Source organism: Engraulis encrasicolus, chromosome 7 (genome assembly GCF_034702125.1).
Source record: "Engraulis encrasicolus isolate BLACKSEA-1 chromosome 7, IST_EnEncr_1.0, whole genome shotgun sequence".
NCBI classification, from domain to species: Eukaryota; Metazoa; Chordata; class Actinopteri; order Clupeiformes; family Engraulidae; genus Engraulis; species Engraulis encrasicolus.
The window spans coordinates 39,381,944-39,398,881 of NC_085863.1; the positions used below are offsets into that span (position 1 = coordinate 39,381,944).

The 16,938-nt window shown below is 43.8% G+C and overlaps 1 pseudogene; it reads left to right on the plus strand.

Annotated features, from left to right (window-relative positions):
- The first annotated feature begins 1,880 nt into the window (after positions 1-1,880).
- Positions 1,881-16,938, plus strand: part of LOC134451833 (uncharacterized protein K02A2.6-like) — a 32,743-nt pseudogene continuing 17,685 nt past the window's right edge.

Here is a 16,938-nt window from a genome sequence, read left to right on the forward strand (position 1 = left end):
AACAAAAAGAGAGAAAACCAAATGTGAAATGGAGAAATAAAAAGGTTAATGTAATGAATGAGGATAATTCAAATGAATCTTATTCAGATGAATATGAACAGGAATTGGCTTGCCTTGAGCTACACTCAGTGAAAGAAAATAAGCAAAATGTCATTTGGGTGACACCTGAAATTGAGGGACAGAAACTCAAAATGGAGCTAGACACTGGGTCAGCCTTGTCCATCATATCCTACAAAGATTACAAGAACAAATTTGGAAAAATGAAACTGAAACATACCCCAGTCACACTGAAGACTTATGCAGGAGAAAAAGTCTCCCCATTGGGAAAATTAAAGGTGAAAGTCAAATATGAGAAAACAAAGCGAGTACTGGGGGCTTCATTTATAAAACTTTGCGGAAGAAATGTGCCAAAAGATGGCGCACGCACGAAACTCAGGATGTGCGTGCGCAAGAAAATATTCAGATTTATAAAGCATGGCGCACGCACGTTCCACGTCGATTTCCCTTTATAAATCACACCTGACTCTGAAGTTGTGGCAAATGTGCGCACCTGTGGACACACCCATAATTATCTATGAATATTCAGTGAAACGCCCAAAATGAATATTTATTTCTGTGGAGGACGTGCGGAAAGCAGACGAGATAGCCTATTTACCACATGTGGAGCAAACAGTTTTATTAGATAGGCCTAGAGAACGTTGGGCGAAGTGGAGCAGTTAAGTTTGGGAAGTCGTACAAAAATAATCCCTCGAATTGCAGCATGTGGATGGTTATGTTCGCAAAAAATCACGCTATACCAGAAGTAAAAAATAAATAAAATAAGGATGGCATGGACATGAACCTGCCAAGTCATGGACATGTAGTATTAATTGAGTTGTGAACAAAGGGAAAAATAGCTGCCTCAAGGAAACATCTCACATCTCACATTCACCGGTAGAAAATCTATCCGCTGTCTCATCGCACCTCATATGCACCGGGTTTAAACTTTTTTCAACAATTGCCGTTGGTCACTGCGCGCAGCTGTCTGCTTTCAGTTCAAAGCGACACCCCAACTGTCGATCGACATATCCACAGACAGCATGACATATGGGCATTTTCTAGTCTCTATTTATTAAATGTGTGTATTATAAACGTGCATTATCAGTGTATGAGGCCAGCTGTCAAATGCACACCTCTGCTTCTTTGATGACGAATAACCGCATGGAAAAGAAATGACATGCAACAAGAGAAACGAAGCTGTCCATTAGTATGTCACTTGGCTGTATGCTTCCCTGTATGGTTGAGAAAATCAACCATTACAGATGCACTTGGGACTCGAGCAGATGATTCTGCAACTGGCTTAAATGTTGACGTAATTCCTTGCAGATTCGGAACACTTTATAGCCTACCGATACGATTATAGCCTGATAGTGGAAAGGTCCGTGGTTATTGTTAATAAAATGTAGGGTAGGCCTATTTCCAAATGTAATGTAGGCCTATCCTAAACGTAAAATTTGAAGCGTCTATTACTTCCTTACAAAACATGCATGTGGCCATGGATAGGCCAGGTAGGCCTACTGATTATTTTCCACCATTACCAAACAACAAAACAACCGCGTTTTCGTTGCAAACTGGATTAACTAATGTTTAAGTGGCTATCGTGATTTTTTTCTTCAACCAATTTCGGGTCGTTCTTCCAGCTACCTCCTGACGTCGCGCTTTCCGCGTTTGGTCTTTTGTTTAGGGCGTACGCATGGGTCAAACTTTGCGTGGAGCTGCGCATGTTTACCGCCAAGTTCTTTTTCTATAAATACCAAACCTTGCGGTGAACTTGGCGTGCGCAGTCTTTTGTGCGTACGCACCTGTTATAAATAAGGCCCTAGATCTCTATGTGGTGCAAAATGACAATGTGCCATTATTTGGACGAGAGTGGCTGCGTAGCATCCAGCTTAACTGGAAATCAATCAAAGTGATGGAGATGTCCAGCGAAAGCACTGAGCCTACCCCAGAACGACTGAGGAACCTACTGGATCGCTACGCACCAGTTTTTCAAGATGGAATTGGAACCCTGGCACAGATCAAAGCCAAAGTAGCTTTAACTGAAAATGCGCAACCAAAATTCCACAAAGCCCGCAACCTGCCTTATGCATTGCGCCCAAAGGTGGAAGCAGAGCTCAAGCGCCTTGAGGACCAGGGTATCTTGTCAAAGGTGGAGTGGTCAGAGTGGGCCACGCCCATCGTGCCAGTCGTAAAGAAGAGTGGTGCGCTACGCATCTGTGGCGACTTCAAAGTCAGCATAAATCCAGTGCTCCAGGCGGACCAATATCCGCTACCCTGATTAGAGGATATCTTCGCCTCATTGGCTGGAGGCCAGCATTTCTCTAAGATCGACCTAGCGCAGGCCTACCTCCAAATGGAGTTGGAAGAATCCTCAAAGAAATACCTAACCATTAACACCCACAAGGGGCTGTTCCAATACAACCGGCTGGTCTTTGGAATAGCGTCAGCCCCTGCTGTATGGCAAAGAGCCATAGACCAAGTTCTGCAAGACATCCCTGGCACTCAGTGCTATTTAGACGACATCCTTGTTACAGGAAGTGACGAAAACACACATCTGACCAACCTTGAGACAGTCTTAAAGAGGCTCTCAGACTTTGGACTCAGAGTGAACAAAGAAAAGTGTGAGTTTTTCAAGGACTCAATTGAGTACTGCGGTCACAAGATCGACAAGGATGGTCTTCACAAGGCACAAGATAAGATCGATGCAGTCTTGAAGGCACCCAGGCCCGAGAATGTCAGTCAGCTTCGCTCCTTTTTGGGCCTTGTCAATTACTACGCCAAGTTCTTGCCGAACATCGCAACAGTGTTGCATCCATTGAACAGTCTGCTGCAAGTGAAAACTGAATGGAGATGGACGAAGTCCTGCGAACAGGCGTTCATGGCAGCAAAGCAACTGATAACATCAGAGAAAGTGCTGACGCACTACAACCCCAAATTGCCATTGCGTTTAGCCTGTGACGCATCGCCATATGGGATTGGCGCTGTACTTTCCCACAAGATGAAGGATGGCTCTGAACGGCCTATCGCTTTCGCCTCCAGGTCCTTAAACAAAGCCGAGCAGAACTATGCCCAAATTGATCGTGAGGGTTTGAGCTTAGTCTGGGGGGTCAAGAAGTTTAATCAATACCTATACGGTAAACACTTCACACTGATCACTGACCATCAGCCCCTAGTGGCTATCTTCAACCCCAGCAAGTCCGTCCCTACCATGATGGCGGCACATCTGCAGAGATGGTCATTGTTTCTTGGAGCTCATGATTACACCATCGAGTTTAAAGGCACCAAGCTTCACAGAAATGCAGATGGCCTTTCTCGCCTTCCCCTTGAGTCAGGTGACAAGTCTGTGTTTTCAGATCCAGCTGAACTTTTCCACATGACGCAGATGGACAATCTGCCTGTCACTTTTCTAGAGGTGAAGAGGGAAACGGGTCGTGACCCGACAATGGTGAGAGTCTACGACTTGACGGTGAAGGGGTGGCCTCACAAGGGTAATGCCGACCTACCTGACTACGCAAACCGCAGAGAACAGTTGTCCGTATGCCAAGGCTGTGTAATGTGGGGCACCAGAGTCATTATACCACCAAAGCTTCGGGACAGAGTGCTAGAGTCTCTTCATTATGGACATCAAGGTGTAGTTAAAATGAAGAACCTGGCCAGAAGCCATGTCTGGTGGCCTGGCATTGACCATCAGATTGCAGACATCTCAAAGTCATGCCTAGGATGCCTGCAAAATCAGCGTCAACCACAGGTGGTTCCACCACTCACCTGGGAGTGGCCTTCAACAGTGTGGCAGAGGGTTCACATCGACTACACAGGTCCCTTTCTGGACAGAATGTTCCTAGTGGTCGTCGATGCATACTCTAAATGGCCTGAAGTGTTCCCTGTGAAGAATGCAACATCAACAGTTTGCCCGTACTGGACTGCCGCAGCAGCTAGTCAGCGACAACGGTAGCCAGTTTACCTCAGAGGAATTCCAGATGTTCATGAAACGAAACGGAATTAAGCACATTACAACCGTGCCATTTCACCCTGCAACAAATGGACTTGCCGAGAGATTCGTCCAGACCTTCAAACACTCCATGAAAGCCATGGCGAACTCCAAATTGTCCATATCAGAGAAACTGGCCAACTTCCTGTTGTCTTACCGCAACACAGAACATTCCACCACAGGTCAGACACCGTCCGTGCTGTTCATGGGAAGATCCTTAAGATCACGCCTGGACCTCCTAAAACCAGACCTGCACAGGGACGTCTCAAAGAAACAAAGCAGTCTGATGAAAAAGCAATCACCCGTGAGAACCTTCCACGAGGGTCAGTCTGTAATTGCCAGAGATTACCATCATGGGAATAAGAAGTGGCAGACTGGTTTCCAAAACGGGTCCACTTACTTACACCGTAAGAGTACCACCTGGACTGATCTGGCGCAGACATGTGGATCAGTTACTGGACTCTAGTACCCGTCACTCCACCAGAAATGACCAATGCCGTGATGCAGACTGTGCAGATAGTTGTGAGGACTTCACATCGTTCACACCAGGTGAACCACCGGATGAACCACCTGATGAACTGAATGCAGAGCCTGCTCCAGCGACTGATAGCCCAGCTGCTTCTCCCAGACCTGTTCCGGATGTACCAGAAAGGCGCTATCCTGAACGAGAGCGCCACCCTCCACAGAGATTAGAACTATAGCTTAAAGGATAACTGAGTTAAATTGATAATGTTTATTTAGAGTTATCACAGAGAGACTTTAATTTGAAACCTTGTTTTATTACTTAAGAAGAACACAGAAAAATAATATGGAGTATAGTGTTTAGCTTCTCTAGTTCAAAGCTAGAAGGGAGGAGTTGTTATGTTCAAAGGAACTACTTTCTGAGTAATAATACAGCAGTAATTAGCCGCGCACTGCGCGTAGTGATACAATGTATAGATTTAGGAATGAATGCTGTACCAGTTTGAATCTTTCAAGTAACCGATAAAGTTCCCTAAACTGCACGCCGCTCTCCTTGTCTATTTTGTTGATGAGAACACAACAGTGCCCAGTTCAATTCTCTGTTTCAGTGTACCCAGTTCAAGTCTTTCTTTTAAGGGCCCAGTTTAAATCTTTCTTTTAGTGTGCCCAGTTCTCCTTGTCAGTTCAACTCTCTTTCAGTGTGCCAACTTCGAGTCTCTGTTAGTTTGCCCTGTTCTGCTTGCCAGTTCAAGTCTCTCTTTCAGTGTCCCCTGTTCTGCTTCCCAGTTCAACTCTCTCTTTCAGTGTGTCAAGCTCAACTCTCTTTCAGCGTGCCCAGTTTCAATCTCTCTTTCAGTGTGCCCAGTTCAAGTCTCTCTTTCAGTGTGCCAAGTTCAAGGTCTCTTTCTGTGCACCCAGTTCAAGTCTATTTCTCAAATCTCTTTTTCAGTGGACCCAGTTCAAGTCTCTCTTTCAGTGCGCCAAGCTCAACTGTCTTTCAGTGGGCCAACTTCAAGTCTCTGTTAGTTTGCACTGTTCTGCTTGTCAGTTCAAGTCTCTCTCTTTCACAGTGTCCCCAGTTGTGCTTGTCAGTTCAAGTCTCTCTTTCTCTGTGCCAAGTTCAAGTCTCTCTCTTTCATTGTGCCCTCCTCTGCTTGTCACAGTTCAACTGTCTTTCAGTGTGCCCATTGCTGCTTGCCAGTATAAGTCTCTCTCTCAACATACCCAGATCAAGTCTCTCTTTCAGCGTGCCAAGGTCAAGTCTCTCTTTCAGTGTGCCCAGTTCTGCTTGCCAGTTCAAGTCTCTCTTTCAGCATGCCCAGTTGGCCAATTGCCAGATGAAGTCTTTTTTCCAGTAAGCCCTGTTCTACTTTTCAGTTTAAACCTCTCTTTCAGTGTGCCAAGTTCAAGTCTCTTTCAGCACACCCAGTTCAAGTCTCTATTTGAGTGTACCCAGTTCTGCTTGCTAGTTCAAGTCTCTCTGTCAGTGCACCCAGTTCTGCTTGTCAGTTCAAGTGTCTCTTTCAGTGTGCCAAGCTCAAGTCTCCCTTTCAGCACACCCAGTTCAAGTCTCCCTGTCAGCGCACTCATTGCTGGTTGCCAGTTCAAGTCAGAGATACACCAGTTCTGCCCACCCGGGATATGAACCCATGACTCACACTATTGCAGTCAATTGTGTATACCATTACACCACAGGGCTTCCAGTAGCCTGAGGATGAATGTTTTCATTCTCGGGCACAAGAGGTGGGGCACAAGTGGGGCACTAATGATTAAAAGAGGCCTGACTATGATTTAATCACTGGCTAACAAGTGCTTAACAAGGAGACATTAAATGGGATGTTGACAGAACAGTGGCAAGTTAAATATGGTTTATATGTCAAATTTTCTGTAGTGGTGACCATGGAGTAGTGGTTAAATGGCTGAGCTTGGAACATGGAGGATGCAGATTCAATCCCCAATGTGGATATGACCATTACTTTCTTTCATGCTTCCTGGAACATGGTATGAAAATGTATATTGTACTTTAGCAATGCTGGGAAAGTAACACAAATTCTTAGAACCGAGCAAAATTGGAACTATATAGGCCGAATCAATGGGAACTATATAGGCCGAATAAATGGGAACTATATAGGCCGTATGACACTATGGATGTCAGCAGCTTGAGCTTGTGACGTGGAAAAATTCTCAACACCTGAAATTATCAAACTAACGCACAAATTCAATGCAGAAAAAGGTACTGTTTATTTGCCCTTGTCACAAGATGATACAGCGAAATACAAGCCGGTAACAGTGAGGTGCATTGGCTGAAGTGCTACTTGCAAACACAAACCCCACAAACCGGCCGCCTAGCCCACCAAGGAAATCTTGCCCTCCCTCATCGATGGTCTGCAGAGAATAACCCCTCTGCATCCCGTGTTTCACCTTAAGTAACTTTTTGCATTCCAGCTTGGAGGCTGGCTTCTGGCCAGCCAGGCCACTGATTGGAGTCTCACTTCATCCAGTATGTTTTTCCTCACCCCTTCGCATCACCCAGACCTCCCATTTCCCCAATCCCGCCCCTTCTTTTTGTCTCCAAATATCATAGTAAATACACAGACATTGTTTCCTAAACCTACTATGTCTCCTTAAAATATTTAATAGGGTTTTATATTAAAATAGAAAACCTCCTTCACTTGGGCAATTATGGACTAGTAAGTTGGCCTTGAAGCATGATGATTGCTAGTTCGATTCCAAACAGAATCAATTTAAAATACTTTCTTACATGTAACTATTGATGTTAGTGAAATTATTAATAATTAATAATGAAAGCACTCATGGGAAGCTCCCATTGACATTCTAACACAGCTATTCATACATGGGGAGCTCCCATTGATGTGGTAACACAGCTTTGGTGTAGTGGTTATAGTCCCAGATTTATATGCCAGACGATCCAGGTTCGTGTCCCAGCAGAAAAATGCTACTTCCCTTTGCTAGACATGTACGAAGCTCACTTACGGACAAAAAACCTACTTCAGTTGTTTTCCACGGCCACGTTCAGATGTACTAAAACAGACTAGACGTGGAAAACTGCAGATCTCCACACGAATTTCAGGGCTGCTGTGGAAGTTGCCATAAGCGTGGAAGTTGCCTTAGGCTAACTGGTCCATTTCGTCTTTTTGGCGATCACAGAGGCATGCAGCGCAACTACATGTGCTGTAGGCCTACGCGGTCAGAAATATTGCAAAAATGCAGCCAGTTCAATGTGGATTTGAATGTTGAGGCGCGTGATTTAAAAAAGAAGAAGAAGAAGAAAACAACATATTATTGTTGAGGCAGCTGGTTAAAATGAAGCGGGCTCATGAAACTAGGCCTATCCTGGAATTACAACGAAATTGGGTGCCCATCAGCAGTAGGCCTATTATTTCAACTATTTGGCAGCTATTAAACATTGAATAACATTTCTGGACTACAACATCTGCAATGTTTCTTCTCGCATTTGTTGGGAACGTCCTCACCGCAGTGCTTGTCTTTCTCTTTTAATAGGGCTACTGTAAAATCAGTCCATCAATTAAGAGGTGAATTTCTAGTATTTCTGAGTATTGGCTGCGGTTTATTCATACATGTGGCGTATGTGTGCATGCGTCATCTTTCATATTTGTACCCGACATAGGCCTAAACGTTTATTTCTTGGCAGCCTTAACGACTGCCTCATCGCAATGTGTTATGATGTAATGTAAATATTGTAAATATCAATTGGGGGTAAACCTGCATTGTACTGCAGTACAACATGACAGTTTTTTTCTGCTGTCCTCACATTAAGTATTACCAATGCCTGATTTATACACGACAAAGTAATTTTGTAAGGCTATTGCGTGCAGCCTTTTTCCTTTTAAATTGACTACCTCCGAAACAGCACCTTCACCTTGCATCATGAAATGAAACAGCACCTTCACCTTGCATCATGAAATGTATTTCCCGCGTTCCCCTTCCCGCGTTCCCCTTCCCATTCTTTCAACAAATGAATGCACACGAATGGGTCTGTTCATACTAAATAGAATATTCATATAGAATATTTAAGGGAGGAGGCAAGGCGGAGACTTGGGCCCCCGTGTGCTCTTGCATGTGCGCAAGATTTCATGGCAAAACCTGGTTACTACTTGGCGTATTGATGAGCGTTATAAACAGCTGATTTACATATTTAAATACACAAAACCCGTGAAAATGAGCATATAGTATAATATAGCGTTTAGTTCAAACCTAAGGATCTTTAGTTCAATTTTAAGGACGTTTCGTAGGCTTTTGCGGTAGACGGAACGTCCTCGACGAAAGATCCCCTGCCTTATACGAATGGTCCAACGTTTTGTTCGAATGGTCCCCTCTCAATAATCCATTCGACGAAAAGACCTGTACCCCTTATTGATACATCCGGATTTTTTTGTCCATAAGTAACTTTAAAGATTTTCTTGGTAGGAAATCCACGCACTTCTTTGTACATGAGGCCCCAGACCTCTACATCTTATGCATGTCCGTTTTTGTGAGGGATGATTGCACGCTATGCCCATTAATATAATGCAATATTATGTAATGTATAATGTTATGTAAAATCATTTTGTGCTGTTTGTGCTCCATTCAGTTTAGTTACTTATTCGTATGCAGTTATATTCTCTCAGGGTATGTGTGCATAGTCCAAGTAAATAACCACAGCTCACTTCACTTGCCTGTTTGGATTAGACCAATGTGGCCTCTGCTTCATGTGGCTTTAACGTGGTTTCATGACTCACTGGGCTTACATGTGATGTAAGTACGCATTTCTCCATCATTTTCCCGTAGATACTACATGCAACATATTATGATGGGCACAACATAGATATTGATTGCAGACAAAAATGTTAGTTACCACACATGTCCAGGGGACAATGGTTTACTGCTGTCTCACCAATTAGCTCAGTTGTTGCCTGTGGCCAGGCCAGATGTCACAGCAACCTCTGTCTAAATTATTGTTTCTCATCAGAGGAGGGGGGGGTCAGAAGGACACAGCTGAGAGGGGCGGAGCGGAGGTCAGGGGGACGTTTGCTTTAGGAGGTCAAGGGGACGTTTGTTCAAAAAAGGTTGAGAACCACTGGTCTAAATCAAACCCAGCATAATGGTTTCAGCAAACACTCCACAGCACTAGCCAGACTACGCCCTCCTAGTGACGCAACACCTTTGGCGTTGCTTATAGTCAGGCCAAGGGCAATGTAAATATCGTTTCTGATTTCCTGTAAAATTTGGAACTGCACTCACTTTGTCGGAAACTAGTCAGCCAGTAGCAAACCTAGGGAGGCGGGTCAACCATGGCATTTGGGAAACGTTAATTGTTATGCTCTTGGTCAGACTAAGTCTCGAAGAGATTTGAAAGTCGATAATAGTCAGGCTACCACAGCACCTGCAAAGTCGACAGACATCGACACAAACTGTCTGAGGGTAATCTCCGGACAAGTTCAGATGTCCCTACCGTAGGAAAAAATGTCTCTCTGTGACACCAAGAACCCTGTAAAACTAGAGAAAACTATTTATGACTCGTAAGTTTTTGTCCACATGCTGTAAGTTACAGGAAGACTGCTGAAATGCACGTGGCCGATTCAGCCAGTAGTCCAAATAACATGTGTGTCCCTCTCAGTCCCTTCAGACACCATTTCACGCTGGACAGCATATGCCAACACTTCTAAAATATCATTTTTAAATGGGGTCAAGACATCCAGATGTCTCTTGAAGCAGGAAAATGGTGCCATCGTCATACAGTGTGTTAGCGTATATAGCTTGCTTGACCCCATTGCTCATGCCCCTTTGGTGAAGGTGCCTCATGTCTAAGGAATTTTAGGGACCTAAAAAGGCACCTCCAAAAACTGTCCTGGCTGGCAATTTTCTGGTCTTTCTCAGCCGGCTCAGAGGGCAGTGTGGTTACACGCTTGTGGCTGAGACATGACAACATTCCCACTGGTTTCCAGATGCACGTCAGACAGATCATGGTGGGCAACGCCATTGGCCACTTTTACACCAGTCGCAAAAAGTCCTTCACTTGTGAAGAGGCTGGTCTGTCTGTCCTTCAAATGTGGCTGCCAGACACCCATCTTTTGCCTAGTGGTAAAGAAAACAAAAATAAGTGTTTATCAGACACATACGTACGTCAACCACCGCTGCCACAGAGAGACAAGCAAACAGGCGAAAATGACGAAGTTTCTGCTGCAGATTTACTTCCTGCGCTCTGAAGACCAAAGCCAAACTTCAGCTTATATTTACTCGTTCACACTCCAGCTATGTAACAGACATATCCAACATGATGCAGGAACAAGTGACAATTTCAGACAGATCCCAGCAACATGTGTTTTAAAGAGATGAAGTCGAAACACAGTACACTTCATCAGTTATGTGATCACCTGCCTTGCTAAATGCTAATGGAAAAAATAAATTTCCCTTGAAAAAAAATGTACACACTGTACTTAAACATTACGGCTGGTGCACATTTTTATATATTTCAAAATATATTCTCCTTTGACAATTTCAGCCGCTATCATCATGGTCCCCTCAAAAGTCGCAAGCTGTTGTGCAATTACCAAATTATCTGTCAAACTGTGGTTTGGGAAGACATTAGGCCTTGTAGCTTATGGCATGAATATGTATTATGAATGTTTAGTCATGTCACATGAAACAGTCATGAATGAACTTTCCAAATGATCTGTCAAACTACACTCTCAGAAATAAAGGTACAGAACTCGTCGTTGTGGCCGTACCCTAAAGGGAAGTACTATTGCGTCTCTTGGGTGATACAATGGTACTCCCCTTGAAGGTACTGTCACAGCGACGAGTTCTGTACCTTTATTTCTGAGAGTGTATGGTTTAGAAAAACAAATAGTGTAGGTCTTGTAGGGTTATCACAGTCACTCAGCTCACAGTGTGCTTTCAGGACACACAGCCCAACAAGAAAAGAAATGGGCATCAGCAGATTTAATGCACCCACTGTCAGAGTCATACCGAGAGGTTTCAGGTTCAGCCCAGTCACTATCCATTTGGAGTCCACTACAACCGGATGCCAACCTTACAGTGTTTATCTGCTATAAGAGCTGACCAAGCATGTAGCCTATTCAGAGAGAGAGAGAGAGAGAGAGAGAGAGAGAGAGAATTGTAATTGGCAGGGGAATTGCTGAGTGAGTTTGAGTGGGTGCAGCAAGATGTGTCTGTTGGAAACATTCATGTCTTTGACTCAGGAGAACCAGCATGTAGCGAACAGCCTCATCTTAACATTTTGCCAATGAAAATTAGGTTCATGTTGGATGCCTAAGCCATTCACTATGTGAAATAGAGGTCAGAAGTGATTAGCAGGGAATATGGTTATAACAGGTTTTCATGTTATATAAATCCCTACATCATCCGTGTACACAGTACATCGAGTAGTGTTGATTCAATGCTAAGAGATCCACATGTAATGCCCCTGGTGTTGACCTTACTCCCTAAGTGTTGAATTGACACTGTAAAATGGACAGTGTATGTGCTGTTTGACTGTGTATGAAGTTTGGAACTGGAGAGATTTGGTGGATTTGTAGCCTTGTTGCTAGGAACAGAGATCTACAGTATAAACAAGATGAGTAAGTCTGAAGGAGACCAGTAGTCTGTGTGGGGGCTGTAGCCTCCTCTCTAATCCTCCACATGGCACTCTCCTCTCTGCTGCCCACTCAGCTGACACTCTTGACACTGCTGACAGCCTAAATCGCATTTCAACTCGGGGAGTTTCTCAGTTTCTCTCAGGTCCACAGATACCTCTCTGTCAGTGTTCTCGCTGCCTTCTGTGGAACCCTTATTCCGTGTAATGGCACAAGAGAATAGAGGCATTATGGTTTTGCCAGTAGGCCTGAGATGACGCTGTGATGCTGGCTTGCGGAGTGCCCTGATGGAGGCCGGCACGGAAACAACACAATCCCCAAAAGGCGCGTATTCGTATCATTAAAGTGCAGTCCACACACATATTACAGCCAACTCACTGCTGGAATACTTATCTGCATTTTACATCATAACAGGCTGACAGACTCACAGGACATCATACTTGTAGCATCATTGTAACAACGGAGGTAATTGCACTGGACAATTGAAACAGAATACCAAACCGTATGAGAGGCCAAACGGGACAGACAAGGATATAGTCGTATCAAATAGCAATCACAAACCTCTCCAGATGGTTTTCATTGTCCTGGACAGTATCGTGATTCAAGCAATTACTCAAGGAAAAGAGCGTCATGGACAAGATATTAGATTGTCAAAGAAATCTATTTCAATATTACTATTTTTCTCAAACACACTACTCATGATGACACGCTGACGAGTTTGGCCAGTCTGAAGTAATTCAGAAGATCGCTGTGTGTTGAAAAGCAGACTTGACACTGCTGAGGAATGTGATGACCATTTAATTGAAGTATTTTTCTCTTTCTTTTTTCTTCTTCTTCATTCCCTAGCATTGCAACATTTTGGTTCCTTGGCTGTAAAGTTGAATTCCGTGGAGAGGGAAACATTCTTACGGGCAACTGTGGAGGATTAGCGACTCTGCATACGTCTCTGTCCAAGCGTTTTATGGCACAATCACGGCTTGGATGGGATGCGACGGCCAGAGCTACGCTGGTTAATGTTTTACTCATGGGGGTCCTCGAGATCAACTTAAACAGTCTTAATCAGCTTGATGGTCGGTCCAGTGCGGTGATTTGATGTGATGTCCCCCTTGGTTTCACAGAGGGAAAGCCTGAGGGGATGGTTAAAAACGCAGGAACACATGTGAGTGGTGTGTCTGACTGTGATGCATGTTCATCAGAGGGAATGTGTTTAGCCTGCCCTGCGTGGACCTGATGATACACATAATTTGATTTAACTTGTGCTGACAGTGTTGGAACAGGAAAAATGAAGTGTGTCTATTTTTGACATCGTTCTTCCAAAAGAGGCACATGTGTGGATTAAAGCCAATGGGGGTGAAGGCGGACTTAGACAAGACATGTGTTTTTATGTTCAGGTAGGCTAGAGCAACAGCACACAAAGATGTGGAGACACGCAGGCACACTTGCACACACACACACACACACACACACACACACACACACACACACACACACACACACACACACACACACACACACACACACACACACACACACACACACACACACACACACACACACACACACCTAGGCCTATTTACCGTATCTTAACCGCATTGCTGGAGTGATAAGGCAGTCATATCCATGCGTGACTCAAAACATATTTTTGTTGTGTTATCTGTTTAGTCTTCAATTCCCTGGATGTTTTGAGGTTTTGTTTGGGGGAGCAGACAACAGGATTAAGGAACGTCTGAGGTTGGAGAAGTAAAGCAGCATGAGAATGAATTTGCGTGCATGAGCTCACTTCACCATGAACCCATTCCCAAGTGATTCAGTGGTTACATCAATTCATCACAATCTCACACAATACATACCTACAGTATGGGTGCCTTAATATTGTTAGTTATTTAACATATAATGCTAAATATAATGCACAGTATACTAGTGGTGTCAACAATAATCGATTCGGCAATGCATTGCAGGGCAATTCAATTCAATGCGGCAAGTGCCATAATCGATGCAACATATTTGGGCAAGTTTCAATTACTTCTGTGGATAGTTCTGGATCAGTGGATGTTAAGTTAAATAAAAGCACTTCGAAGCCTTGAAAACTGTAAGACTAATACAGAAAATAGACAGCCAATACAATTCTGTTCAGTATCTGACTGCTTGTATTGCCTCATCATGACTGATAAAAATTGCTTTGCTTTCAGTAGAAATGTAATGCATTGCAATGCATTGTAGAATCGTATCGAATCAAATCGAATCGCTACCTCCCGAATCGCAATCGAATTGAATCGAGAGGGCAGTGCCAATGCACACCACTCAGTATACCAGGCTTCACTGCCTTGCTGATCTATAGTCGTAGACATTTTAAGGGCTTGTGTCCTATTTACTGATGTCGTGTGTATGTGACTATCTATTACTTGGTTGGGAAAGGTGTGCTTTCATGAAACTTGACACTGTTGATCTTGGTTGTTTGGCTTTAAACCTTGCAAACATATGTTTCAGATTCCGTCATCCACCAGTCTGTATACTGTAGCCATTTTGCCTATCTTCTATCAGTGTCTACACCGGTCACTGTGGCTAGGCCTAGGCTGTGTTACGTAAAGGCTAAAAGCCATCCAAACACATTCCTGCCTCAGCGGGATTGGCTTCGATACATTACCTGGTCTTTATGAGCTTAAGTCTGTTAAGTGCATATTAGGACACGACACGGCTGCTGGCGTAGCCTAATAATGAGAGGCAGAGGAGTCATGAGAACCGGCTCGGCAAAAAACGGACCTCGGCGCCGGATCAGGACAGGGCTCTCAGCGAACAAATTCGTTTCAGCCTTTTTTATTACCTTTTCTGTTTTTTTCTTCTCTTTTCTTTTCTTTCTTTTTAAATGGACAGAATTGCAATTTGGCAAACACCTCCGAGTGCTGGACCACGTTTTGATGAGCGTGATGCCAGTCCCTATCTGTGGACCACCAGAGTTGATTTGGACAACAGCACCCCACTCTTTCACCATGCCAAGAGAGGCCGGCGTGAGAAACATGCCACTGGTCACAGACAGAGCAGAGCCGGTGTTCTGCTGTCGATATGGGCTACTTCGTCTAGATGAGCTAACAATGCGTTTTTGTAACATAGCCTAACCCGAACCCTCTTCTTAGCCTTAACCCCATGGTAGTGCATTGTAATGTCTTGGTAGCTCTGCTCGACGGACAGTTGATATCGACATGATACTGAAACTCATTGACTCATTACGGGATCTGCCGTCCATTCCATTCCATTCCAGTAGAGCGACGGCACATGGTTATCCCCTGGCTCTGCTCTTTACATCATTTGGACTTCGGAGCCCGTAACATAAAACTTAAAACCTGCTGTCATAATGGTCTGTATAAAATCACACAGGCATATCTGCTTATAGAATAAATCATATTCTGTACGGAGGCCTGTTTTTCTCCAACATTGTGATGTTCTCCTCATGGTCTGTATTTCAGCTTACATACATTTTTTGTATAACTTATGTGTCGAAATAGAACAGGACCTGTTGTATTGTGATGTTTTAAGAGAGCCAGGTTTATGCTCCCCAGACTCCAGTGGTGTTCCATGTGAGTTCTCTCCCTCCGAAAGTCTGTAACCAGCAGAGTTCCCAGCATGCACTGGTTCATATCGCTTACATTACCTAAGGGACGAGAGAGAGAGGACCAGAAACAGCTGATTTTATTTGCTCAGATGAGAGTAATTTGCTGCTCAAACTGTGATTTCATTGCCTTGACCTTGGGAGTCTGTATTGCAAAGTCGGCCCAGCCAAAAACAATAGATTGGAGCGAGAGAGAGAGACAGCACTGTTTGTTCAGCGATCTCTTCACTGAGTTTATTATTAAAGACATTCAAAAGAGAATCAAGAGAGGCTGTGTTTTAAAGCCTGGGAGAAAATGAACATGACTGGTATGCCCGGTGGCAATAAAATCCTGTGTTCATTCTTCCTTTGTCACCTGGTATAACCCTGGAGAGTGGAATCTATGTAAGCATGTACGTATTTATTCTATATGTTCGTCTACATTTAACGATCTGTTCATTATAGCGAAATGCTCCAGTGGAATAATACACTGGCTTATTTCAATAGAACATGTTGCATTTGGCTCAGGGTCTTTATCAAAGGTGCTAAATGTTACAAGTCCAGTCGTAAAAGCAGTTGCTCGTTGGAATAATTGTGGGAAAAGACAGTTTAAAAGCCTAAAATAAATCAGATGACCTAAAGTTCAATTTGTCTGGGCTTTGTCCTTCTCACCAAACTTTCCTAATTGAAGTCGTGGCAGCCATGATTCTACCCTGGCTGCCAGTCATGACAGTTAGGTCAATTAAAATCAAAGCTCTTTTTTTCAAGGCCTGACTGTTTTTTATGGGTTTGCAGGCTGGACAAAACCTTGGCGCCATAGCACTCCTCTCCGACAGCGCGCTGGGTCTTTGTGTTGTTACTGCCCCACAACAGAAGGATTATTAACACACGTTGTGTAAAAAAAAAAAAAAAAAAAACGACATCGGTCAACGCCAGGCAATAAATGTCTTCCACCTTATGTCATTTCAAATGAACTGTGTTATTGTGGCTTTAGAGTTATGATAGCATTTCGCTCAATTTGATTTGTGAATGAGACACGGTGCGTGTTCCCACACCGCTAATAAGATAAATAGCCTACGTAGGAAACTTGTTACGAAAAAGCCACCCAGCGATGACTAATTATTTTGGCTGCGGTGTAGTAAGCCAGTTGCTATTTGTCTGCTCTTTTTGGCTGTATGGAAAAAACAAGCCATCACAACAACATCAAAGCACATGTGATATGCTGTAAGGAATCTTTGCTGGCCAGGGCA